Source organism: Chelonoidis abingdonii, chromosome 1 (assembly GCF_003597395.2).
Source record: "Chelonoidis abingdonii isolate Lonesome George chromosome 1, CheloAbing_2.0, whole genome shotgun sequence".
Taxonomy (NCBI): Eukaryota; Metazoa; Chordata; order Testudines; family Testudinidae; genus Chelonoidis; species Chelonoidis abingdonii.
This window is the reverse complement of record NC_133769.1, coordinates 148571504-148598237: the sequence shown is the minus strand read 5'-3', so window position 1 is coordinate 148598237 and position 26734 is coordinate 148571504. Positions and strand designations below refer to the sequence as shown.

Here is a 26734-nt window from a genome sequence, read left to right as displayed (position 1 = left end):
CCAGAACTTCATCCTCTACATGGTTAGAACCTTCAGTTCTAATTCAAGTTCTTAAACTTGCCTTGTTGTTCCATTTATATACCATTTGTCTCTTTGTGTCCACATTGTACAAGCTAATCATTTCCTCTTACCTCCCTAATTTTAATCGCCTTCGATATAATTTATAAAGAGCCCATTTCATATCCCCCCCTCAACCTTCTTTTGGTTAGGGTGCTGATACAATACCAGCTTCTTTGGAGTCTTCCTTTCATAAGGGAGTTTTTCCATTCCTCGGATTCCATACTAGTAGGCCCCGTCTCTGAACCTGTTTCCAGTTGTTTGGGAATTCATGGCCTTCTTTAAACATGGGGAGACCAGAACTTGCACACAGGATATTCCCAGATGAGGGTTTTCACCCCAGTTGCCTTATATAACGTTTTACTAACCACCTCCTTATCTTTGTGGAAATTTTACCCTTTCACCTGATGCATGCCTTTAAAACCGGGCATTAGCTTTTTTAATGGGCCATATCCACATTGTTGGGTCATAGTTAATTCCTGTGATTTACAACCGATACTCGTGAGGGGTCCTTCTTTCCTCCTCTGTTACTTTTCCGGGACTGCTGTTGGTTCGGGCCCAAGGTGTGGATGAGCGTGAGAATTCTTTTATTATCCCCTTGAAATGCATGGAGCCTGTGCGCACTTGGTTCACTGGATAGTGAGAGAGGTGGTTTCATGCCTTTACTATTACTCCATTTAACAAGGGTCATTCCAAGATCTTTCGGTATGATATGGCCTTGGTATCGGCGGGTCTCTGTGTTAGCAATAACTTTCCTTGCTGGGGTGTGTCTCAGCAAACTTTATTAAGCACATTCCCACTTTTTTGTCAAGGTCAGTATAAGAAAATTAGAAATAAAATTGGTCCCCAAAAGGGCTGATCCCTGAGGAACTCCGGGGACGGTGAGAGGTCTCCTTTTCCAGGCCTGGGGGACCAGTTTCACCTTGTGGCAGTTGATGGGACCGTTGTTGTGTTCCCTTTAACCAGTTCCTTTATTCCCCACCTTTCAATTTTAATATTTGATCCCCATCCTTTTCCAATTTTAACTCATAATTCACCCATGTTGGGAACTCGTCCAATGCCCTTACTGGAATCGAGGTAATTGAGAGTCACTGTGTCTTCTGTTGGTCTAAATATCTGTCACCCAAAGACACAGGGAGTCAGGTTGGTCTTGGCCGATTCACGCTTTTGTGGTAAACCATGTTGTATTTTGTCCCAATTACCCATTGGACCTCTGAGAGTCGCTTTAATTATTCTCCGTTCAACAATTTTTTCAAGACCTACATTATTACAGATGTGCAAACTAACAGGCCTCATAGTTGACTCGATCGACTTTTTTTTCCTTGTCTTAAAATAGGACTATGTTAGCAATTTCCGATCCACATGTAGCACCCTGCTGGTTTGACTGGTTTCATTTAAAAATTCTTGGCTAATGCCTTGGCAATTTCATGTGCATTTCCTTTATATTCTAGGATGAGGAGATTTCTGGGCTCTACGTTTTGTCGCCCTTGAAGCGTTCGAGTGTTGGGCTTCTACTCGGGCGGATGTGATACTACCTCCATGGTCCTTCATTCCCATTTGTTATCCTTCCATTGATCCCTACAGCCTTTCTCATTAGCCTCAATTTAAGACTGAGGCCAAGTATTATTTAGAGTATTGGGCCCATGCCTTAGTATCTTAAGCGTCTCCATTCACATCCTCAGTGTTTAGCCGGTTCTCTTTAGCTTCTTTCTTTGTTTTCTTCTTATTTGTATGGGCTATAGGAACGTATTTACTATTTGTTTTAATATCCCTTTGCAAGGGTCCAATTCTTACATGGCTTTTAGGCCTTTCTTCACTTTCATCCCTAATGTTCTTGACTCCATGAGGAAGCTTTCCTTTTGCTTATTCCTCGCCCATCTCTCCACTCTTGTAGGCCTTTTCTGGCTTTGTTTTCTTTAATCAGCTTTCTCTGAGATGCATTGCTGCTCCAGCTTGGTCTTAAACTCCTGGCCTGGGGGTTGATTTCCCCCCCCCTCGCTTTTGTGGATGCAGGGTTTCTGATACTTTTCTGCAACTTTGGACTTGAATAATTCCGGCCTCCTCACTTTTTAGATCGCACAGTTCTACGGGCCACGATCCAACTTTCCTAATGAATTTCCGCTTTAATGTGTTAAAGTTAGCCCTTTTGAAATAAAAAACTTAGTCCCGATGCTATTTTTATTCTTTCATCTGGATTTGAACTGAAACTTAGCTCTTTTTGATCACTTGAAACCAAGGGCTGTCCCCTCAGCATTCTACTCTATTGCAGGGGCGGGCTCCAGGAACCAGGGGCTTCCAAGCGTGTGGCCTGAGGTGGCAAGGCCGCATGGGGCGCTCTGCCGGTCCCGCCGCTGTGCGGCAGGCAGGGTGCCTTCGGCTGGCTTGCTTCTGCAGACAGTCTGTGCTAGGTCCCATGGCAACTCAGACATAGGTTAGGAGTTTGTTACAGAAGTGGATGGGTGAGATTCTGTGGCCTGCATTGTGCAGGAGGTCAGACTAGATGATCATTGTGGTCCCTTCTGACCTTAAAGTCTATGAGTCCATGAGTCTATGGCCAGTTCTGCTGCATGCCTTTGCACCAGGTGGGTGGTGGCTAAACTTAAACCTCTGAGAACCAGAAAAGGAAGAGTTAATATACGCACAACCCCTAAAATGCAACCTTAACTCTGCCCCTGGCCTTGCAGCTGGCACTAGCTGCTGGGAGTGTCTCAGTAAGGCTGGTACAAAGATTAACAAACTAACAAAGGAAGTGGAGGTTTCTCCATTTCTTGAAGTCTTCAAGTCAGAGTGGATGCCTTTCTGGGGGAGGATTTAGTCCAACACAAGGTATTCAGCTCAGTACAGCAGTAACTGGATGAAATTCTATGACCTGTGTTATACAGGAGGTCAGACTAGATGACCTAATAGCCCTTTCTGGCCATAAAATCTATGATTCTACAATAGCTATAAAGGACTAGGAACGTGCCATTGTTTGTGTTGTGTTCAGAGATGGGAATACCAGCATTTCTCCACATGCCTCCAGCTGTGTGCACTGGGTCAGCTGTAGCTGTAACTGGATGGTGGAGGGAGGAGTTGGAGCAGCTTGGCAGAGCTGTGACTGTGATATGAAGGGAGGTGCATGTGAACCCTGAGGGACCTAGTCTGCCCCATTTCAATGCTCTCAATGGGCTGTTGCTGAGACAGGGCAGAGCAGAGGTGGCATTGTGAGGGTGGCATGAACTTAACTCTTTATTTCCCCTTCTAAGAACCGAGGGGACAGGAATCCTTACCCAGCGAGATCACATTCTCATAGTTCTCCTGCATGACGTCTCTGCAGAGGGCTCTTTGAGGGGGGTCCAGCAGAGTTCACTCTTCCCTGGTGAAATACACAGCCACCTCCTCAAAGGTCACTGGCCCCTGAAAGAGGAAGTGTCCAACACTCAGTACCTGCTGCCCCAGTCACAGTCCCACTATTCATGGAGAGAGAGGAGCCAATCAAGTGGAAGCTCTGGCTGGGTCACAGTCAGCAGATTCCCACCCTCGGAGCAGCCAGGAGACAAAACAGGAGGGGAGATAGAGATCCCTTCATGCCCCTCAGCAGACAGAGGGGGAAGGGTCTTCTCATTCATCACACACCTACAAGCCAGAGGCTGATATGGGGGATGGGGTCCTCAGCAGGCTCCAGGGTTGGCTCCCCAGTAGGAATCCCAGCAGGCTTCCTATTGCCAGCAGCTGGAAGGAAGGGGAGGGGTTATCTACTCTAGGCCTCACTGGTGGGTAACCTCGCACCCACTCCTTCGAATCTCATAGAAGCTTCTGGCCAGTAGGTTCATGTTCCTGCACTGGAAATCAGATACATTTTCCTAGCGCTGTCCAGGGTTCCCCCACCAGCCCCACTCCACAAATAGGGTAATTTCCTCCCCCAAACCCCATGGCTCTGTTCCCGGAATTAACAACTTGGGTTAAACAATTCCCAGCAAATTTGTCACATGCCTTGTCCCCATCCCTTTCTCCTCCCTGGGTATTTCCTGACCCCATCCCACCTCCACACTGAGCTCCTCTAAAGATCTCAGGCCCTCAGTATTTCCTGCCCCTCTCCCCCTAGCAGGAACTGTCATAAGCATAAGTCCTAATTCTGAACCTTAGTGTCCAAAATGTGAGTGCCTGCATGAAACCTCCAAGCTTAATTACCAGCTTAGATCTGATAGCGCTGCCACCAGCCAGGAATTCCAGTGCCTGGCTCACTCTGGTCTCCCCAAAACCTTCCCTGGGGGACCCCAAGACTCAGATGCCCTGAGTCTCACAACAAAGGGTGGTAGTCTCACAACAAAGGGAAACACCCTCCCCTTGTCTCCTCATTACTTTCTCCCAGGCTTCCCTCCCTGGATGGCCTGGATGATTACCCTGTTTTCAGTTCCTTAAACACAACCAGAGAGATCAGGTCTGTCTCACCCTCACTCAGAGTCCCTGACAATCAAGCTTTGTAACTCTAACACCAAAGAGATTTTCTCTCCCCCTGTCTCTTCCTCCCATCAATTCCCTGGTGAGCTGGACTCAATCCCTTGAGCCCCAACTAGGAACAAAATCCAACAGGTCTTAAAAAGAAAGCTTTAATAAAAAGAAAGAAAAGACATAAAAATGGTCTCTGTATCAAGGTGACAATATACGGGTGATTGGCTTAAAGAAAAAAATGTAAACAGCCTTATCCAAAAGAAATACAATTTAAAACATTCCAGCAAACTACACACATGTAAATACAAAAACCAATATAAGCCTATGTCTTCTACTTTGTACTCACAACTTGGAAACAGAAGATAGAAAGCCTGGAGATAGAGTGATCCCCGCAGAGACTGAGAGCAACAGAACGAGACAAAAACACACACCCAAAACTTTCCTCCCTTGAGATTTGAAAATCTTGTTTCCTGATTGGTCCTGGTCAGGTGTTTGGTTCCCTTTGTTAACCCTTTACAGGTAAAACAAACATTAACCCTATGCTATCTGTTTATGACAGGAACCCACTAGCATCCCTCCATAATCCCTACCTGGCTGGTCACTACAGCAGTTCCCTTCCCTGTCCCGTGGATGCTGGGACAATCTGGAGCCAAAGGTGGGTGTTACTCTGGCCGCTGTCAGGGTGAGAAGGGTGACAGGGAAGATTCAGAAGTTAGTTCCTGTCACATCATGATCTTCTCCGGCCCTTTCCTTGCACAAGTTGTTTCTGACTTGCATGCTGGGAAAATATCCATCACTTTATCACAGCCAGACCCAGCCTTTCCCACCAACACTAACCCACTATCCTAATTAAAACCCTGAGGCAATCCCCAACGGTGGGACCAGGCGGAGGCAAGGGACAGGACAAAGACTGCCCAGTGCTGGTGCAGTAAATTAAAAACTTTGCTGGTGATATTAAGATGGAAGCCATTGTCAATGGAGAGAATAGTGGAATATTAATTGGGGCTCACTTCTATTTTATGATATACATTCCTCACCTCATGCTTCAGGGCCACAATTCGCGGGGTCTGCAAGGATTTTTTCATCCAATGTATTTTGAGAGGATTTTTAATTCTCTCCTCTGAAGCTTCGAATGGCGGAGAGAAGACGGCTATTTGGCTGGATGGACTAGGCTCTGAGGTGAGATCAATCTCTCTCTTCTCAGGGCTGGCTGGCTGGTTCTTGCTCCCAACTCAGGGTCTAACTGATCACAATAGGTGGACGGGGAAGGAATATCCCCTCCGCGAGTTGGGCTTGAGTGACCTGGTGGGTTTTCATCTTTCTCTGCAGTGTGGGCTTGGGGGCGCTCACTAGGATTCCCTGGAATATCTCACTTAACCATTTCCTGCCACTGCAGGGGCCTGGAGCGCTGGTGCACTCAGTCCCTGCTATTCTCTGCCTGGGGCATGTAGGAGTCTAGTCTCCTGGAGGCTGCAAGACTTTGGTCTCACTCCAACTGTTCAGTTTAGTGGAGGGCGCTGGGGGGTGTTGGCAGCCAGTGCTAGACAGGAGGTCAGACTAGATGATAGTGGTGCCTTCTGGCCTTAGACTTTATGACTCTATGACTGGATGTGGGCACGTTTGGGAGCTTGTGAACTCCGCCCCCACTGCCCACTTACTTCTCTTTCATTTCTGACTTCTGTTTCCCCCTCTCACCTCCTCTGCCTGAGAGACTTACTGACCAACGATCCCTGGGTTCCTTTGCTCTGCTGCGATCGCTGACAGCACTCAATGCTGGTTTGGACCAACTTTCTGTCTCGTCCCCATCTCTACTAACCACTGCAGGTTTCAGTCTCGCTGGCTGGGATACAGGCAATGAAAGGTTACTGTGCACAGCTGCAAACTGCCTAATGTCAGAGCTGAGATAGTAAGCAGTACCCTTACTGGAAGTCAAATTTTTTCTGAACCCCGAACATTTACTAAAAAGTAAAGATACAACATGTATCCGTGCTGAGTCATATATACTTGTATTATTCAAGGGCTGACAGAGAACGCTTGACCACAATGAACAGGGAGTGCCGGAGTGGGGGAGTGAGATTTTCTTTGCTTTAGATCATAATGAAACACTCAACATCTCACAGCCTCCTGACTGCCTTCCTGAGCCCTCGGGGTCGCAACCACAGCTGAAACACCAGCCTAGATTCATTCTTTGTATCGGCATTGACTACGTATGGAAGCGAGTGCTACACTGTACTGAGACAAAGCCTGAATAGCCCAGTGCAATGGCATGTATAGACCAACCCTGGAATGTTAATTCCAATTACACCCACGTTTTGAACTCTCTGCTCACTTCACTGTAAAAAGACGACAAAAGTTCATAAGAACTTACAATACCTACAGCAACAAGTTGATGAAAAGTAGGTTAAATCTTTCAGCCATGAAAGCCACGGTGCAAGGAGACCAACGACAGAAAATTAAATTAGTCAAAACAAAAGGGCTAATGATGTCGTTCAGGGCCAGTACTAAGCTCTATACTTGGAGAACAACAAAACATGGGAACAAAGTTACCTAGGCCAAATTTGGCTTAGCGACATGGATTTAATTAGAAACAAATATAAAAAATAAACGATGCCACTCTTTTTTCCTTTTGGATTTTTAAAAAGAATGTGGAAGGGAGAAATCATCTCCCACCTCACCCCAGACATGCAACACGCTACTAAAGCTACTTTCCTTTCTGAGAGGCTTTGTTTTCATTATATTTTACTTGTGTTCCCTCTTTCTCCTCATGTGCATGTTCATTAATTTGCACTTAATGTTGACCATAGTTCTATCCTGTTCCTCAAAAAGGCTCTAAGGCTTGTCAGTAATATGTTCCAAAGAGACCATTGCTCCCATGATTGTGACTTTCTTAAAGTCTCTCAGTGCTTGTAAGTTAAACTATTTTTCTAAAAAGACCCTCTTTTAAGAGTAGGATTAGTAATTAAACTTATCCGCTTTCCACAAACACCACCTCTGTGCCTTTACCCTCTGGGGCAACACCTTCATATAATTCTGCTGAGGATATTTCCCAGATTAATTATCATCGGGATGGCTGAATGTATTGAGGAAAAAAATTACGATTCTCTTAAATGAATAAAATCATTCCAAGAAATATAAATTAATTTAGGCATAATGTAAGCATAAAAAAAAAGTTTAGAGCAAAAAGTTATTAAAAGAATCAAACAATGTTGCATTCTTAAAGAAGTGCAGGTTATACTGAATTGCTGTTTAACAAAATTAGATGCTAATAGCTGTTCTATTTATTTAAAGTGTAAAAACAGCTACAATCTGTGTCACAGAGTAAATAGTGCACTAAAATAATTATAAGTTAAATGTGATACATCACCCAATTTAAGAGTCACAACAAAAAACGACTATATTTTTTTTAAAGCAAAAAATAATATCTAACAAACTTTCAAATAAACAGTTTTAAAAAAAGCTCAAGCTTTGTATTTTTTTAAAAAAGTATCAAGCAGCCACTCAAACACAGGAAATTGTCACAGATCTTATGGGTCTATTAAAAAAATGCTTTAAATCAGACTACTAAATGTAACCCTTCTGCCCTCTGAATTGGCAGCAACAAGGGGCGGTTCAGTATCCAGGGGTTCTGTTTCAAAAACAATGCCAAACAGCTCGAGCCCCCACCCAGTGACCTGGAAAATCTTACACACACCCTGGGTGGCTCAAGAGGCAATGTTTCCCCTCTTGCAAGCACAGAGTCTCGGTGCAACAGAAAAGTTTAATTACATGAGATAAACAACAAGCACTAAATTGGGAAAACACTCAGCTAGAGTTCCTAGACCAAACCGCACGCAAGACCCACCCCAGGAAATTGGGCATGCTTTCCTCTGGGCCTTGAGTCCAGCAACCCCCCAAATCACCCGTCCCAAAAGTCCCACAATCCAAAAGTCTCTTGTCCTGGTCAGTGCAGCCCAAAGTTCAAGAGTCTATTGCAGAGGTCCCTCCCCCAGCCTGGGTAGAAAGGGAACCTTATGTGGTCCGGGCCAACTGCCCTGCCTCTCCGTGGGTTCTGCTTCGCCTTCTCCACGAACTGCTTTGCTTTACCAGCCACTCCACTCTGCTCCTCCAGCCATCCTCACAAACTGCTCCGCTCCACCAGCTGCTCTGCTCCACCAGCTGTCCTTGAGCTGCTCCAGTTGGTCCCTGCAAACTGCTCGCTCTGCTTGCTTGTGGGCCGCTCCACCTTCCACCAGCATACTCCGCTCTGCCAGCCGTTCCGCTCCACAGCTGTCCCGTGATCCGCTCCAGCCGTGCCATTCCGCCAGCTGCTTCTGTTCCACAGTATAGCTTCAGGCTCCCCCACTAGTTAGCACAGTACTCAGTGCTCTCAGCTCAGTAAATTTCGCTCTTTGTGATTCATCTTTAGTGTTTCAGCTCTTAGTAGGGAGCCCCAGTGCTAGTGCACCTTAGCCAAAGTGAGTTCAGCTCAGTAACCTGTACACAGATTCTTAAGGGAAAAAAAATCAATTCTGACATTCCACAGTAGAGAGAGGAGGGGGTGAAACTGGTGTTTCTGGCTCCACAAGGAGACTACACCACCAGGCACAAATACCTGTCCCAGCCTCTCTCAAATTCGTCCCTTGTCTAGCAAGTACCACCCAACTGAGGTTGAGTCATTTCTGTCACAAAGCAGTCCCACAGCTCGGCAGTCTGGGATGGGGTAGGCGTGCCTATGCAAATACACTTTCCGAAATTCTTTCCACCAGATGTCAGGGTAGAGCTCATCCTGACTGCTTACATCAACTTAATTAAAAACACTATTAATATTACTGCAATTAAAACTACAAAATAAAATTCTTAAAATTAATGTAGTCAGTAAAAATGGAATAATTAAAGAAAGCAAAGGCAAAAAAAATGAGTACTGAAAAACTGCAAAACACTTGAAATGCTTATGTGACATTGATGAGCTAAAATATTTAAGAGACAAGCCAGTTGAAAATGTAGTGGTGCAAGAACAAAGTATCATCCCTTCCCATTGTTACACAGCTTTCAGGTGCTGGAGGCTACGATCCCCTGTCGTTAACATGGTTATTGGTCTGAAATTTCCCCATGGCCAGTCAGAGACAGACACGTACCTGTGTCACTCCCCAGCCCCCGTCGCAGCGTCTCTAGGGGAAGGAGAAGATGGGAGAGGTGAGAATTCAGCCCCTCGCATTCATGGAGAAATCCCCATTACTTATTAATGGAACTGCTGTTAACTACGAGATGGTGACAGAGATCAGAGGCCGATAACACAGCTGCTGCAGACAGAGCCCAGGGAGGAGACACAGACCAAAGAGTGGGCAGGTCCTACATGCTGACAGTGGCCACAGACAGAGCCCAGGTCTCCAGCAGGGAATGAACCTGGGCCCTTAAACACCAAAACCCTCAAGCCCTTCAGCTGAAGCAGTAACCCTGGGGTGTCCAGCTCATTTGGCAGAGAGGGCCACATTGCCCTGTCCATTATGGTCAGTGGGGCCAGGGCATCAGGTTAGGACTCTGTGCCCTGCTCCATTCACAGCAGAACACCCACTGCTCTCCATGGGACACCCACGTACAAGGAACAAGGGGAGAATCTGCCCTTCGTATCAGAAATAAAATTTTAGTTCTTAGTATTTTGCCAAGTCTTTGACTGTCGGACTCAGTATCACTCAGGAGGAAAACAGCCCCAGATCTGAACATGGAGCCCCCCAAAATATCCCCCAACCCTGACCCCCCCAACCACACCTCAAACTCACAGCTCCCCCACCAGCCTGGCTCTGACACCCCAGATCCTCCCCCCGGCTCCCCCCTCCCCTCGCTCCCGGGCCCAGCCTGGGCTCCAAGCTCTGCAGCCAAGCCGCGCTCCAGGCCCCTTCTGCAGCTCCCGGCCCAGCTGCTCCACGGCTCCGTTTCCCTGGTCCCGCACCCCCCGCAGCCCCACTCCGGCCGCAGGGAGTTTGGTGACCCCCCGGCAAGGGGCGAACCAGGCAGCCGGGCCAGGCCCCTCCGGCAGGAACGAGTCTGCCCTACGCATTTCCCGCCCCGGCCCTGCCCGCCCATGCTGCCCCGGAGGCTGCAGGGCTGGAGCAGCCTCCGCGCTGCGCTCCCACCCGCCATGGCCCCGCTGCCGACACAAAGGGGCAGGGCGGGCTGGCCGGCTCTAGGCACCAGCCCTCCAAGCATGTGCTTGGGAGGCACTTCTAAGGGGCGGTACTCCGTCCCCCACTTTTTTTAATTTTATTTTTTTATTTTTTGCTTGGGGCCTCACTGCCGGGAGCCGGCCCTGGTGCAGCTACTCGCTGGCGCCGGGATCCGCGCCACTGCCCAGCCCGGCGTCGCCTGCACAGCCCACTCGGAAATGCGGCGCTGCAGGAGTGGCAACAGCAGCAGGACCCCTCCTCCCTCTGTCCCAGCTCCTCATACATTCTGGAGCCCCTCTCACCACTGCCGCAGCCCAGGCTTGGCTCCCCTCCGTCCCGGCTCCTCACACAGCCGAGCCCGGGCTGCAGCGCGGTGAGAGGGGCTCCCGGAGTGTGTGAGGAGCTGGGTCCCCTGGAGCCGAGCCCGGGCTGCGGCGGTGGCGAGAAGAAGCTCCCAGAGTCAGGGCTGTCAAGGCAGGGGGGCACGGGTGGAAGTGAGGCAATTTTCCCCAGGCTCCGGCCCCGCAGGCAGGCCGTAGCAACAAAGAACGTGGCCCCTCCGAACACATGTCCGGGGCCCCTTACCGAAAAAGTCAACGGCATATTTCGATGACTTTGCCGCGTCCTGAGATCACAAAGATTCCAAGTGTGAGCTCCACATGGTACATACAAGGCACGGTCATTTATTTCTAGCATGCGGGCTTGAACTCCTTATTCTTTCCTCTCATATGGCGCCGTTATCATAAGCTTGGCCTCTCAGGTCAGCAATGTCTATTCCTAAGTTGTTTGCCTTTTCAAGAAAACACTTCCAATAAGCCCTCGCCAGCTGTATCATGAACATTAAGAAAACCAACAAACGCTTCATGAATATTGACCACCACTTCACCGTTGCAATTCAACAAAGCGTAACACCAACAGACATCTGTTCTTTTCATGTGACCCGTCGGGAGTACAGTCCAAAATAACTGAATAAATTTGCTTTTAAGCTGCGTCTATGTGGCCTCTTGAATGTTACTAGGCAACAAGTTGAATCAGCGTCGTTTGATCTGTGACGGAAGGTTACTGAATATGTGTCCCTGCCATTCTTAAATCCTCTGTAAATTCGCGAGGACAGTATCATACTTTGCAAGCGAATTCAAACAGTCCCCAAAAAGTTGCCATTCGAAGGATCGCCGAAGCTTTTCATTACTCCTTGAAATGGCCAAGTTTCTTTGGGACAAAAAAAATGACAATCAACGATGCGTATTTAACAACATTCTCCCAAAATCTCTTTCCTTTCAGAAAAAACCTGCAATTCTAGTTGGTCAATAGATTACGTTTAACTATGCTGACGCGAAGGTCAAACCATTTCACCATAAACAGTCTTGATGACCTTTGCCGGTTTCATGCTGCTGAGTCTTTTTGACAGTGCTTTCCAAGCAGATGTTCCAACGACGTAGTGTTGTCGCCAAGTCCAAAAATTACACAAAACAAAAAAGGCATCTTTCTGAACTGATACGTTAATCATAAAACATCTGTTTCTCGCCATTTGCCAATAGTTCGAGTAGAAGTTTACTTTGTGAACCTCCGTCTTTCCCCTCGTTAAATGGAAATTCGTAACTTCATCTGCTGCGGTGGCCATGCAACAATGGCACACACTGCCCTGTCTGAATATTATAGACGGCCAATTCTCGGACATCAGTCAGTGTCTCAGTTCAGATACTTCTTTCCCGGCAGCAAGCTGGTAATATCTATCACAGTTGTTTGGTAGAACAACTGCTTCACCTTCGACCTCACTTAAGCACTTCTGATACTTCTGGATACGATTTGTCGCTGCTAGTGCTGTCCGTTCATGTGCTCTACCTGTACGTTGGATTGCAGTGCAAAAAACGGGTGTGACAACTTTGGAATTCTCAAGTTCCTTCTCGGCAATTCTTTTTGCTGCCTATTTGTTTACTGCTCCACCTCTTATACATTTCCTATTAGACATCACAAGCACCGCGTTGCATTGGACAACGATAAAGAAACAAACAACTAAATTAATAACATTTATATCCCCTGACCGCCATTATGAACGCAATACACATTCTTTGAATGGGTTTCAACTAAAATTTTGAAACGGACCGATAGACAACTGATGTAGCCAATAGCATTATGATGTATCATAAGGACTTCACGGTTTATGTCAGTATAAACCGACATGGATTGTGCAAATAGCATCAATAAATGTCACTTATCTAGTTATACCTTACATTTTTTTTGCCACTTTTAGCCGGGCCCCCTTCCTTTGGGGCCCCTCCGGTCGGGAGAGCGTCGGAGTGTGCTCGCTACACCTCTTGCCTGCAGGGTATGTCGGAGGCTTCCCTCTGCCTCTGTCTTCCCCCATCCCCTGGTGTCCAGCTGGTAAGGGGCGGGGTGCCGAGCTGCAGACTGAGCAGCAGGAACTCAGTCCCTGCTGGAAGACACTAGTTGCTTGCCAGCGCTCTGTCGCGAGAGAGGGGGTAAAGCGGCATGGTAAGGGGCTGGGCCGGAGCCGGCACCCCCTGACCCCACCCCCCTAGCCCTAACCCCCAGCTCCGGCCAGCCCCTCTTGTGGCTGGGCAGCCCCCAAACCCATCCTCCCACCCAGCCCGACCCCCAGCTCCAAGCCCAAGCCCATCTAGCTGGCACAATCCTCCGCCCCATCCCCCCAACACCCTGACCCCCATGAGACCAGCCCCTCTGAGCCGGACACCCCCCAACCCCATGCTCCACAGCCCTGACTCTCAGCTCCGAGCCCAGCCCTCTGAGCTGGGCACCCCCCACAGCCCTGACCCCCAGCTCTGAGTCCAGCCCCTCTGAGCCGGACAACACCCGACCCATCTCCTCACAGTCCTGAGCCCAGCCCCTGTGATCCGGGCACCCCCCAACCCAGAGCCCAGCTCCCCACCCAGCCCTGGGCAACAGCAGCACCACCCCCAGGCTGTGACAGCCCATTGGTACCAACCATCACCATCACCCAGTAACAGCCCATTATGTAACTGCAAATGTATTCATACCGGTAAAGCATTTAATGTTTTTAAATAATGTATTTGGTGATTTTCAAATTATTACAAATTAATTTTTGAATGTATTTCACTAGTTATTTTTTAGATTTCCAAATACGTGTTACTATAGTATAGTATTGCAACTTTTTTTTATGGAAGGGGCCCCTGAAATTGTTTTGCCCCAGACCCCCTGCATCCTCTGGGTGGCCCTGCCCAGAGCTGGGGAGGGAGGGAAACGGGGTCCCCTGGAGCCGAGCCGCGGCTGCGGAGGCGGTGAGAGGAGCTCCTGGAGTGTGTGAGGTGAGCAGCCAGCTGAGCTCATCGGTGCTGAGCAGGTAGCCCCGGAGCCGGAGATCCTCACCTTCCCTCCCACTGGGGCTGGGCCAGGGCACCATGAGGCTGAAGAGCAGCAGGTCCGAGGGGCTCTTGGGGATGAGGGCGGTGAGCACGAACTGATCCACCTTGGTCACCAGCAGCGCTGCGAAGCCCAGAGTGGGGACTGTGTTCTCTGCGCTGCCCCACTGCCGCAGCACCACCTGGAAGTACTCCCACTCCACGCCGCTCAGCAGTTCCACCCACTGGGGACAGAGTCGCAGCTGGGCCAGGGCTTGGCTGCAGTGTGCTGATAACAGATCCCATGTTTAGGGGGGAGCCCAGTGCTGGGGCAGCAGGGGGTGTGAGTGGGGGGGCACTGGTGGGCAAGAGGGGGCGCTCTTGTCTGGGGAGCAGCCAACAATTTTTTTGCTTGGGGCCGCAAAAAACCTAGAGCCCACCCTGGCCGGGAGTCAGGAAGGGGCGACTCCTCCCTGGTCCTGGCCCTGCCCCTCCCCCTCGCAGGGGGGTTGGGACACGCGAGGAAGCCGGTGTAGCAGCTCAGCCCAGCCCCTGCTATGCCCGGCTCAGCAGAGGGTGTCAGCTGGATTCCAGCCGCTGCAGACAGCCCCGGTGAGCGCTGCAGCCCGGGGGACTGGAGCAGCTGGGAGCGGGAGGAAGGAGGCAGGAGTAGCAGAGGGGTTGCAGGCATAGGAAGGGGCTGGAGGAGCTGGGGGGTTCCGGGAGGAAGGAGGCGGGAGAACAAAGAACCGGGAACATCAGCCCCCAGTGAGCTCGGAGCTGAGCAGCTGCTGCTTCTCCAGCGGGGTCTGTGCGGGGGGAACCGGCATTAACCCCTCCGGGCTCGGCCGGGGGGGGAGATTCTACGGCAAGAAACCGCCCCGGACTCTGCTGAGAGCAACTCCCGAGCTGAGACTCCAGGTGACTGAGCCCTTGGGGCTGGGCAGGTCCCTGACTCTGCACAGCTCCCTCCCCCAACTCTGCCCCCCGGGTGTCCGGGAGCCCAGAGCTGCTGCAGCACTAAGGCCAGAAGGATCCTTCCACCAGCGAGTCTGACCCGCTCCCACTGGCTCTCTGCTGTGCCCAGTAACTGTGTGGGTAAAGCAGGTCTCCCCGACTGGTGTCCCCTTCCCCACACGGGCGGATCGGGGCAGCCACAGAGCGAGAGAGCCCCCAAGAATGGGATGGTGACCACGTCTCCCAGCCAGGGGGTAGGAAAGAGGGGCAAAAGATGGAAGAGGGTGTCAGTACAAATTAGACGGGGTGGGGGCAGATTTTAAGATCTCTGAACAACCCTCCCCCCCGCCCCCGGCACACTCACTGCAGCATCCCTGCACAGGGTCACTTTCCTGTGAACAAGGTGAGGAGCAGAGAGAGGAAAAACCAGCCCCTGACTCTCCCGGTTCCCCCTGCTGCAGGAGTGTGCTGCCCTGGGGGCAGTGTCAGGGGGAATCCCCCCAAAGGGGCTGCTTTGGTTCTGGTCTTTTCCTGGGTTTGGTTCACACTCTGTTTCTGGGAGGGTTTGAAAATGTATTGGTGGGTTTAGTCCTAGTTGGGGGAGGGACGGGGGGAGGCTGGAGGACAGGGACAAGGTCTGTGCTGTATTATGGGGTCTGAGCATGTTCACAGCATGGCAGAATCTACAATCTCTGTCTGCAGGGAAAGAGCCTGAGGGAATCCTGATGTGAAATGAACTAAATCCTGTTCTGAAACCTCCACAACTGCCCTACTCACCCTGCCAGGCTGCAGCATGATGCACATGTCTCGCTCCAGCTCATCCCAACCTTTCCTGGGACAGGGAAGAGAAATGGCTGCAGTTGGGTCTGATCAGGTAGGGATTATTGGGGGGTTGCTGGTGGGTTCCTGCTGGAGGGGGAGGGGCAGGAAATACTGAAGAGGTGGCAACTTCTGGGGAGGTAGGTCTGGAGGGGACAGGGAATACCCTGGGTGAGGAAAGGGAGTGGGACAGAGTGACAAACCTGCTGGGACTTGTTTAACTTGGGCCTAGATCCTCAGAAGGGGGCACCCAGCAGGGTGGTGTAGGGAAGATGTCCCAGCCCCTCACATCCAGCTGCAGGCAGTGGGGAGGGTGTTGAGATTCCTACCATGGGACTGTTTCAGCCTCTGGCTAGTAAGTATGTGATGGATCTTCTCGCAGAGACAAGAGGCTCTCTCTTTGTTCTCTCAACGTGTTGCCCCCTGGCTGATCTCAACAGTATGGGGATAGCACTCTGCTGACTGTTTCTCTCTCAGAGCTTCCATTTGATTGGTTCATCTCCCCCATGTGGGGCTGTGACTGGAGCAGCAGGTACTGAGTGTTGGACACTTCCTCTTTCAGGGGCCAGTGACCTTGAGGAGGTGGCTCTGTATTTCACCAGGGAAGAGTGGACTCTGCTGGACTCCACTCAAAGAGCCCTCTGCAGAGACGTCGTGCAGGAGAACTATGAGAATGTGACCTCACTGGGTAAGGGTTCCCGTCCCCTCGGTTCTTGGAAGGGGAAATGTAAAGTTAAGGTTCATGCCAGCCCCACAATGCCACCTCTGCTCTGCCCTGTTTCGTCATCACTCCAACATGCCAGTGACACATGTACTAGCCCTCTCCTCTCCCCTGTTACAGAGTGCTCTGGGAATAGAGCAGTACAGCAGAAAGTCTCACAACTTCTCCTTGCTAAGATAATATTCGGGTTCATCTCCATCATAGCAAACAGAAGCTTCCTCCCCCTGGCCTGCTCTCTAGTACTGAACCTCCTGCACACAGACCATCTGAGACTTGTACAGTGTTACCACCCCTTTGCCCTCAACCTGAGTTTTCCTTTTGAGTCACTGCCTTCACTTACCCCTCACTAAGCCCCACAGATCACTCGAACATACACCACCAGGGTGATGACAACCCCCATGGCAAAAACACACCCTTGGGCACCTTTGCTGACAAAGCCTGCAGCACTCAGCACAGAAATGAGGCAGAATTGCACCTCCAAGTTTCACATGTGTCTCTCTGCGTAGCACAGGCACAGCTCTGGCCAGCTGCTCCAACCCATCCCTCCAAACAGTCAGCTACAGCTGACCCAGTGCACACAGCTGGAGGGCAAGCAGATAGATGCTGGGATTCTCATCTGTGAACACAGCACAGACAATGGCACGTTCTCTTAGTCTTTCCTCATATCGATTATAGGTTCATAGCTTTTAAGGCCAGATGTGACTACTAGGTCATCTACTCTGACGTCCTTTATAACACAGACCATAGAATTCATCCCGTTACTGCTGCATTGAGCTGAATACCTGAGTTCCTGTGGCAGTTTGTTAACCTTTGCACGACCCACACAGAACCATCCTCAGTGGTTCTGGCCAGCTTCAGGGTTAAGGGTTGGGAGCAAAGTTAAGGTTGCATTGGAGGGGTGGCATTTACATTAACTTCTCATTTCCTGGTTTGCAGAGGTTTAAGTTTAGTCACCATCTATACCAGAGGTGGGCAAACTACAGCCCGCGGGCCACATCCGGCCTGCCCGGCCCCTGAGCTCCCTTGTTTTCTTTCCCTTGAGCAGGGTTTCCAGTTTCCAAACCCTCTGTGATCTCCCAGCTGGAAGGAGGGGAAGAGCCGTGGGTCCTGGATCTCCAAGGTTCAGAGGAAAGAAAGATCCTGAGAAGTCCCTGAACAGGTGAGGAAACATCAAAACAAACAAGAAACTGTAAGTGCCTGAGAGAACCAGCTGGGATTCCCCACACAGACTCTGTGAGCTCAGGACAGTCCCCAGCAGATCTCACTCCTGGCTTCCTACAGATGCTGACTGACACCTTGGCTGGAGCTCCCTCCCTTCCTACTGAATGCTTGGATGGGATGTGGACAGGGCCGGTCTTGGGGAAATGGCACCCTGGGCGAACTTGCATTTTGGTGCCCCTGGCTCCCATGGGCACGGCACCCCCCCATTCCCTCTGTCCCCCATGGGCTCCCCAGGCTCCCCACCCTCTCTTCCCCCCTAGCTCCTGCACTGTGCCCCCTTCGCTCCAAATACCTGCTCCCCCTCCTACACCCCTTCACTCCTAACTTCTGCCTCCTCCTGCCCCTCCCCTTCTGTCCCTCCCAACACCTGCCCCCTCCTGTGCCCGTAAGCTCTGCACTGTGCCCCCTTCACTCGTACCCCCTCCCCTCCCTCCTGTGCCCCTAAGCCCTGCACTGTGCCCCCTTCACCCCAACCCCTTCCCCTCCCTCCTGGGCCCCTAATCCCAGCAGTGTTCCCCCTTCACTTGTACCCCCTGCACCTCCCCCCTGCACTCTGAACCCCTGCGTAGTGCACAGCCCCTTCACCTCAAACCCTGCCCCCTGCACCTCAACACCTGCTCCTTCCTGATCCCCCAACCCCGGCACTGTGCCCCCTTTGCCCCTAATCCCTGCATCCTCCTGCACCCAAATGGGGAACCTGACCTGGATGCACAAAGCAGCTGGCGTTGCTGCTCGCTCCCCCACTGGACTGCTGCTGCCCCGCCCCATGCAGCCCTGCGGGGCTGGGAGAGGGGAGCAAGGAGCCACGTCAGGGCGTCATGCACCCAGGTCACTTTCCCTGCAGGCTGTGTAAGGGGAGGGCAGGAGAGCAGCAGCTCCTGATGTCTCAGCACAGCCCAGGTGGAGAAGTGACCTGGATGCAGGGAGCCCTGGTGTGCGTGTTGGGGGCACTATGTGTGTGTGTGTTGAAGGGAGTGTGTGTGTGCCTGAGTGAGTGAGTGCGCTGTCTCTTTCAGAAAGCTCTCAGGATCAGGAGCCTGAACTAGGCTTGTTCAGAAACAAGCAGCTGCCAGCAGCTCCGGCCCCAGAGAGGCAGCAGCACACGCAGATTCCTCCTGTCCCGTCACCCCAGCTCAGTGGAAATCGGGTACCCAGGTGGGGGGGAGGGGGACACCTCACCATCAATCAGCACCTTCCTCCGGCAGAGCAGTCAGGAGGATGCTCCCAGTCAGGAGTGGACAGAGGCGACTCCAGGGGTGAACAGAGAGTGGGGGGTGGGGGGACAGGAACAGCAGCAGCTGCACACGTGGAGCAGGGTGGAGGAGCCGCCTCTGCTCCAGAGCAGTCACCTGGCTCTGGCGGCTGGTGGTCCAATTGCCCCCTGCAGCTCAGGTCTCTCCCACTCCCTAACGCAGCTGCTTATCTGGTCCCTGTGCCGCTCTCATCAGCCCAGCGAGCCTCTCGACAGCAAGTCAGGTGGGAATCCAAACCCTGCGCCCGGCACCCCCTTGGGTGGGGCACCCGTACGGCCCACCTTAAAGGCCGGTCCTGGATGTGGACCAGAATTGATCCGCTCCACTGTCTCCTATGAGGAAGAGTTTGGGGGAATTCAGTCCCCGATTTTTGTTTTCTGTCTCTCCAGCACTTACTTGGGTTTGCTCTCTGCCTTTCCATCCCCAGTTCTGAGATTTCTCTTCTCTTCTAGCAGGTGGTGAGGGAGAACGAGGAGCAGAATCCTCACCAAAAAGATGCTGAGCTAGCCAATGCTCATGGGGCATTACTGCGAAGATCCAAAGGAAATGTCTCCAGGTGCCATGAGCTGGGAAAAGCTGGTGAAAGATACCACAGACCAGAGAGAGAGCAGGGAAACCACTCGGAGGAGAGAGTGGATGAACCCATTGATTGTCAGGGAACTCACAGGGACCTCAAGGAAACTACATCCCAGGAGAAAATCCTCAGGGAAAAGAGAGAGAATACATGCAGTGAGTGTGGGAAAAACTTCCATTACTGCTCAGTTCTTATTCGTCATGAGATAATCCACACGAAAGAGAGACCCTATGAATGCTGCGAGTGTGGGAAAAGCTTCTCTCAGAGCTCAACCCTTATTACACATCACAGAATCCACACAGGACACAGACCCTATGAATGCTGCGAGTGTGGGAAAAGCTTCTCTCAGAGCTCAGGCCTTCTCTATCATCAGAGGATCCGTAAAGGAGATAAACTCCATAAAAACCTTCTCTAGAGCTGTCAGAACATATTTTTTTCTAAATTCTTTTGACAGTTCTCAGGTAGTGATCTTTAAGGCTGTTTGCGTCTTTTGCACACTGTAGTCCCTCAGCTCCTACACATGAGTTGCCCATTTTGAAGCTCGCCCGTCTTTGGGGTGGATCCTGTGGTCCTTTCTATCAACTCCATTGTCCTGCAAGTCATGGGAGCGTGTGTCCTTTCTACCAGGAATGTCCATCACCCCAACTGAGGGAGATGGGAGTGTCTTCAACCAGCTACATAGAGGTAAAATCTACCTGGGCCTTATCACTGTGATTTCCATGGAGTTAACTAGCTTGAGTTTGCTTTCCTGATGTAAAAACGCAGCTATTCTTGCAGTAAAGACATGGGCCATGGATAGTGGGTGGGGTTATCTAGCACATTTCCTCCTGATCTGACCTAACCACCATCACATTTCCTTGTCTAAACAAACCTGGAGATTAACATTTATACTCCTCCTCCCAGTGCAAAGATATTGTTTGAGTCGTCAAGTTCCTCTTTGAGGAGAGATTGTCTCATTCCCAGTTGTTCTCACATTATCCTGGATTGTGCAGAACAGCAGTTATATTTTAAATAAGGGAAAAAGGTCAACAAAATATTTAAATATAACAAAGAGTGAGAGCAGCATCAGGGAAATGGCATTTCAGGTTCTCTGACACTGGAAGGAGGTGGGCTGACTCCGAGATTACCTACTTTCCCATCACCCCAGAACTGTTACCTTGTATCTGAGCCATGCAGAGTTCACCCCTTCATATTCTTCACTTCCCAAAGTGTCCACTGAAGTCGTCTTCTTGGCTGTCCATGCTTGGGAATGGTGCTTGAACATCTTTGATCCTAAATCAGAGTCAGTCTGGCAGGAGATGAAAATGTCACAGACTTGGAAGGGGATTTCAAATGGATCCCAAGCACTGTTCAAATCCCCTTTTCCCTATATTGGCAAAGCCACTTCTGGGAAGGTTGGATGTTTTTTCCACCCATTATGAAGGTGCTAAAACTTCTGTAAATAACACTAATGAGACAGTGCTGGGTGAAGCAGGTTTCAGTGGATCATGGGAGAATTCCTCATCCTGATTCTGAGTCATCAGATGTAACCTAGTCTGGAATTTCACTTCAAATTAAAATGAAAGTGTCTTCTACCTCTCTGTGATATGGGTTTTCTATCTTTCATGAAGACTCCTTGGTCGTATAACCGCATCTTAGTTTTGTTTGACACAATGTAGCTCAGATTTATTAGGAAATTTCAGACAAATTACCATCATTTTTTTTCATTTTAGGTTTGTTTTTATCCCTATCCCTGCATGATGACGTGGAGAAAATTCAAATACCGTTCAGTCAACAGGAGAGAATACTTCAAGCTGCTGGACATATTATCAGAGAAACAGTCGTGTGTTTAAATCTACAGTCTAAAAGGTGAACAGCGGCAGACCCCAAATGGTGTAACTGATGGAAGTAAGTGCACATGGTCACAGGGTAGTTCAATTGTTTATGTCAGAATTGTCTCAGATGATCCAGGGATAGAATTCCACAGCAAGTGACTTGAAACTAGACAAAATGCCCAGGTATTTGGTTCCCAAAGCATTTGTGACCCAGTCCCTACAGGAGGTTACTCCTGAAGAGATCTCCTAACTAATCCCAAAAGTTGGGAAATGCTGTGATGAGGTGTATTAACTCTGCATTGGCACTGCTAGGGTTAACTGTGCTGTGTGTGCTGAAGGGGCCTCACCCTTCAAAGGCACGCTCCTACTGAAGATGGAGTATAAAAAGAAACAGCTCAGCTCAGCCTGGGCAGACTGAGGAGGAGAGCAAACCTGTGTTGTGGGCTCCTGCCAGGAAGCCACAGGAGTCCCAGGCTGCAGTGTCCAGCCATGCTGAGGCCCCGGCAGAAACCCAGTCAACTGCCAAAGATTGCCAAGAAGAGATGCTGGATGCCTGGAGATTACCGACCCTGGAAGTAAGGGTGGGAAGTGACCCAGGGAACGGGACTGTTGCAGTGAGAGATCAAGCCTGGACACAGGAGTATTGGTTCCTCAAGGCCCTGGGTCAGGACCTGGTGGAGTAAGGTGGTCCCAGGTCCCTCCACCTCACACTACACCCACCACTGGATAGAGTCACCACCTGAAGACAAGCTGTCTCGACCCAGGGGACAGATTTCTTCCCCTCCAAACCACTATCTTCTTCCTTATGCAGCCACACACCCTGCAACAGCTGGTCCAAGTCCTGCCCCTTTCCTCCCCGACCTCTGCCTAAGGCTCTGGGAGGGTGTTTGGGTGCATGAGGTGCAGGCTCTGGGCTGGGGGAGAGGGTTGGGTGCGGTGGTGGGCTGTGGGAGTGAGTTTGGGTGCACGAGAGGAACTAGTTCTGGGAAGGAGTTTGGATGCATGAGGTGCAGGATCTGGGCTGGGGGAGAGGGTTGTGGTGCAGGGGAGGTGGGGGCGGACCCTAGGAGGGAGTTTGGGTGTGAGCTCTGGGCTGGGGCAGGGGGTTGGGGTACAGGGGGAGCAGTGGTGGGCTCTGAGAGGGAGTTTGGCTGTGGGTGGGGTGCGGGATCTGGGCTGTGGCAGGGGGGAAGGGGGCAGTGGTGGGCTCTTTGAGGGAGTTTGGGTGCATGAGGTGCAGGCTCTGGGCTGGATCAGGGGTTGGGGTTTGGCACCTATCTCGGGCAGCTCCTGAAAGTGACCCACAGCCCCCTCTGGCACAACTCCTACATGGAGGACCCTACATGGTGGGTCTCCTGGCACCACTGCCCGCAGATACCGCCCCTGCAGCTCCCATTGCTGCAGTTCCAATGGCAGAGTTGGCACTGGAGGCGGGGGCAACATGCAAGAGACACACCCCACAGGGGCCGCAGGGACATGCCAGATGCTTCTGGGAGTGATGCGCCATGCGGAAAAAGGGTGGGCGGGAATTTGCTTTAGCCTGACTGTGCTGCCGGTAGTGGTGGCAGAAGCCCCCGGGCCGTTTCAAATCGCCCAGGGCCAGCTGCTCAGGCTTTCTGATGGGGAAGTAAAGAGAAGCCACAAGAGTGGTCATGAGCAGTTCTGGGGAGTCTTTTTGGGGGTCCTGGAGTAGGCAGCAGAGAGATGCAGCCTCACCACTGAGTCTGTTTCCCTGGAGGAGAGAGGGGGCTGCAGGGTGATATCCCACCTCTGCGCATCCAAGAGCCTGTGCTCCCCACTGCCATGCTGGAGCCTCCACATTTATTTATTGGCAAATAAAATTTGCAGAATTTTGAAATACTGTGCACAGAATTTTTTTGGTGCAGAATCTCCTCAGGAGTGAGACTGACTTAGGGAACCTCCTTGGATTGTCACTGCTTGGTGAACCACTCTGCCACCACACCAATGCAAAGAGAGAGTGCCAAGCCCTACTGCTATGTGGGGGTTGGGGCTGGGGTCGGGTCATACACATTCAGACTGTACGCTCTCCCAGCTACAAACCACTGCTGATTTCCCATTTAGGACATTAGCCCTCACTGACAAGGTTTGTCTGTGCTTTTTTTATCTCATGCTGCTAGTTAGAAGGATCAGTATTCATTTTTTTTCCCCAAAAATACACAACCCCCTAAACCTGCTTTTAGCAATCAGAATAATTTAGTGTCACCTTATTTTTGCCTGTCCCAGTACAAAAGAAGAGGCTTTTGTGGTTTTCCTGACTCAGAGGATGAAAACAAACATGTGTCGGTCCCAGGGGCGACTCTAGGCACTAGCAAAGCAAGCAGGTGCTTGGGGCAGCCTGTTTGCAGGGGCAGCAGCTGGCAGGGATCTAGCCTGGGAGCTGAGAACCAACAGGGGGCTGTGGGAGCTGTAGTTCCTTGGTTAGCTCCCTGCCTATAGAACCAGCCCTGGAGCAGGGAAAGAACTACATTTCCCAGCATTCCCTGGCTGCGATCAACAGGAAAGGGAGGGGGAGGGAGTATGGTAGCTGAAATCTCATGCTGCAGCTTGCTGTGAAAGGAGAGCTCACTGCTAGAGCGGGGTGGCACTGTGAGTGGGGAACAAGTGTGCCCAAGGAGTAGAAGGCTTTGGACCAGATATCCCCTTCAGAAGACATCCCCAGACTGGATTAGGGATACCGGTGTGACCTCTGCTTGCAGCCCCCAAAGAAGGAACTGGGTGGACTAAATGGACAGTGCCCCCCTCTATCTGAAGTCTAGCAAGGGAGGTACGTGGATCCCACTAGGATTTAAAATGAAAAGTAAGGGAGGGGAGGCTCTACTGGACCTGGGCAGCTTTAGATACAGTACCAGGCACGTAGGAGGATTTTCATTTCTGAGCCATGGAAGCAGAAATTGACTTTTTCCTTTCCAGATTTAGCTAACATTCAGAAAGGGAATCTAGCACCTGCCTTCCAGATTTGAACATCTCAAAATTCAGGAGTGCTCAAGCTCCATTTGGGCAGCTGTTACTTGGCTTCTCCTAAATCAAATATACTGATTGTCAGGGAGTCCCCAGGCGATGCTCTGGAACTGCTTCCCACAAAGCCAGTCAGGACTTTGGGGAGCTGCCTCTCCCTTGGAACAGACTGTTTCAGGTCAAGAAGCTCACACGGCTTCACCTCCTGGGTCTCTCCTTGGAGCATTCAGCATCCTCTGCCCCTCCATGTGCTTCCCACAGTGAGTCTACCCAGCGGGGTCCTGGGGAAGTCACAGGGTCCTGCACCCCCACTTTGCAGTCAGATGTGACTCTCAGCCAGCCAGTATTTATTTATTTGACCAGTATTTATTTAGATGACAGGAACACAGTCCAAAACAGGTCTTGCCAGTAAAGACAACAGGACCCCCTTTAGGGCCCCAGGGAGGCCACAGCCCCGTTGGGAGAGGCTCCCCTCCATTTTCCAGCCAGCTTCCAGAACTACCAAACCCCCTCCAGCCCCTCCTCTCTGGGCTTTGTCTCTTTCCCTGGCCAGGAGGTCACCTGATCTCTCTGTCTCCAACACCTTTAGCATCCCCCTCAAAAGGGGGAAGGGCCTGGCCATTAGTTGCTATGGAGACTTCATCACATCTCTCCCCCCTTCCAGACTGAACTGAGTGAGGTCACTTTAGCCAGTGACCTGGGGAAGTTTGAATCCCCCGACGTTCCTATGGATGCCCTGTTCATGGGGGGAGAATTTTACCAGGCCCTTCCAGTTTCACACCCGCCTTTAGGTCAGGGATGCTCGATGTGGGAAGGCTTATTCAGCCCGTGCCCTTTCCCCACCCCAATACCCCTGGGGTTCAAATTGAGATGGGGTCCTTTCCCAGCGATCCAGTCTGGAGGGCTGTGATTCGAGCTCTCTTGGTTCAGAGCTCCCCTTGTGACCTTGGCCACCCTCTGGAAAGGCTCCTCTATGACGGGCAAGGGTCTTACAGCTGTTTTCCCCTTGTCCCAGGCCTTCCTCACCCTCTGGCAGGGATCACAGGATCGGCAGTACTGCCAGACATTAGTAAAGACCTCAGGTCAGTAAAAGTTCCATAGCAGCCTCTGGTGGGTGTGCCAGGTTCCCTGGTGCCCTGAGAGGGGGATGTCATGGGCCTGGCACAGCAGCTGGCGGCGATACTTCTGGGGTACCACCAGCTGCCTCCTGATCCCCCCCATCTTCATTTTCCCTGGGGGAGTCCATTCTCAGTACAGGAACTCCTTTTCCCACAGGAATCTTTTCCGGCAATCTCTCCCCATGGTCTGTACCACACTGAGGTCAGCCAGGTCCCTTATCTTCTGCAAGGAGGGATCTTTCTGCCACTCGGCCTGGAACTCAGCAGCTGGGGCAGGGATGGACACCTGCTCTCGCTCACCGGCTGGGTCTGAAGCTGCAGCCTCCTTGAGCCGTGTCCCTGGGCATTCCCTCCCCATCAGGGTAGGATTCTGCTCCTCGGGCAAGGTACCCTTCCCAAGGTCAGGGTGCAGTGTCCCATGCAGGCTTGGGCTATGGGTCATGAGCAGGGCACCCTGGGGGTTGCTTGGCCAGTTATCCATGTCCCCCCTCCATGTCCCCCCCCCCCATTAACACCTCAGTGGGTAAATGGGGGTGCACCCCCACATTCTTGGGGCCCTCCTTGTCCCTCAATTCCAAGTGTACTCTTGCCACGGGCACCTTGAATGGAGTCCTGCCTACCCCCATCAGGGTCCGATAGGTGTTGGGCATCACCTGATCTGGAGCTACCACCTCTAGTCAGGCCAGCGTTACCTCAGTGCCTGTGTTCCAGTATCCATAGACTTTCCTCCCATCCACCTCCAGGGGGACAAGGCACTCGCCCCGCAGGGACAGTCTTGTGCCCACCCTGTAAACAGAAAACCTGATGTCCAGAGCATCCAGCTCTGCAGAGAAGTTGGCTTGGGGCCCTCCTCCCTCCTGAACAGTTGATAAGCTGCCAGCCCCCCTTCCCTGGGAAGCCTGCTCCTCATCCAGCTGGGCTGCTACCCAGTTAACCCTCTGTGGGTCCAGTCTGCTTGGTCTGTACCTGAGCCTGGGGCACTGGATTCGTATGTGGCCTCTTTGGCCACAGTGATAGCAGCCCATGTCCCATTGGTCCCCCCGAGCTGGTCGGTTGGCCCTGACACCGGATGTCCCCCTTGGGAGGGGATTCTCCACGTTTTCCTTATGGGAGGTCCCAGGATCACTCTCTTTCTGCATCGTGGCAGGCCTGTTCCTTTGGGACACCTCCCTGCCACCCAGTGACCCAGGGCTGGGGCACAAGGAGGGTTCGGGGGGGGGAGCTCAGGGCTGGGGCGGCAGAGAGTGCCGGTGGAGGGGGAAGAGCCCAGGGCTGGAGTAGCAGGGTGTGTGGGGGTGGGGGAGCACTGTTGGTA

General features: G+C 51.4%; 2 protein-coding genes and 1 pseudogene across 2 annotated transcripts in view; 2 read left to right on the top strand and 1 right to left on the bottom strand.

Moving 5' to 3' along the window:
* Positions 1 to 26734, bottom strand: part of LOC116833757 (uncharacterized) — a 660803-nt gene that overhangs the window by 67003 nt on the left and 567066 nt on the right. The gene's annotated exons all lie outside the window — the stretch shown is intronic.
* The window catches only part of LOC116820769 (uncharacterized), a 292353-nt gene that overhangs the window by 122851 nt on the left and 142768 nt on the right, over positions 1 to 26734 (top strand).
* LOC116820768 (uncharacterized) overlaps positions 14527 to 26734 on the top strand; it is an 81367-nt pseudogene continuing 69159 nt past the window's right edge.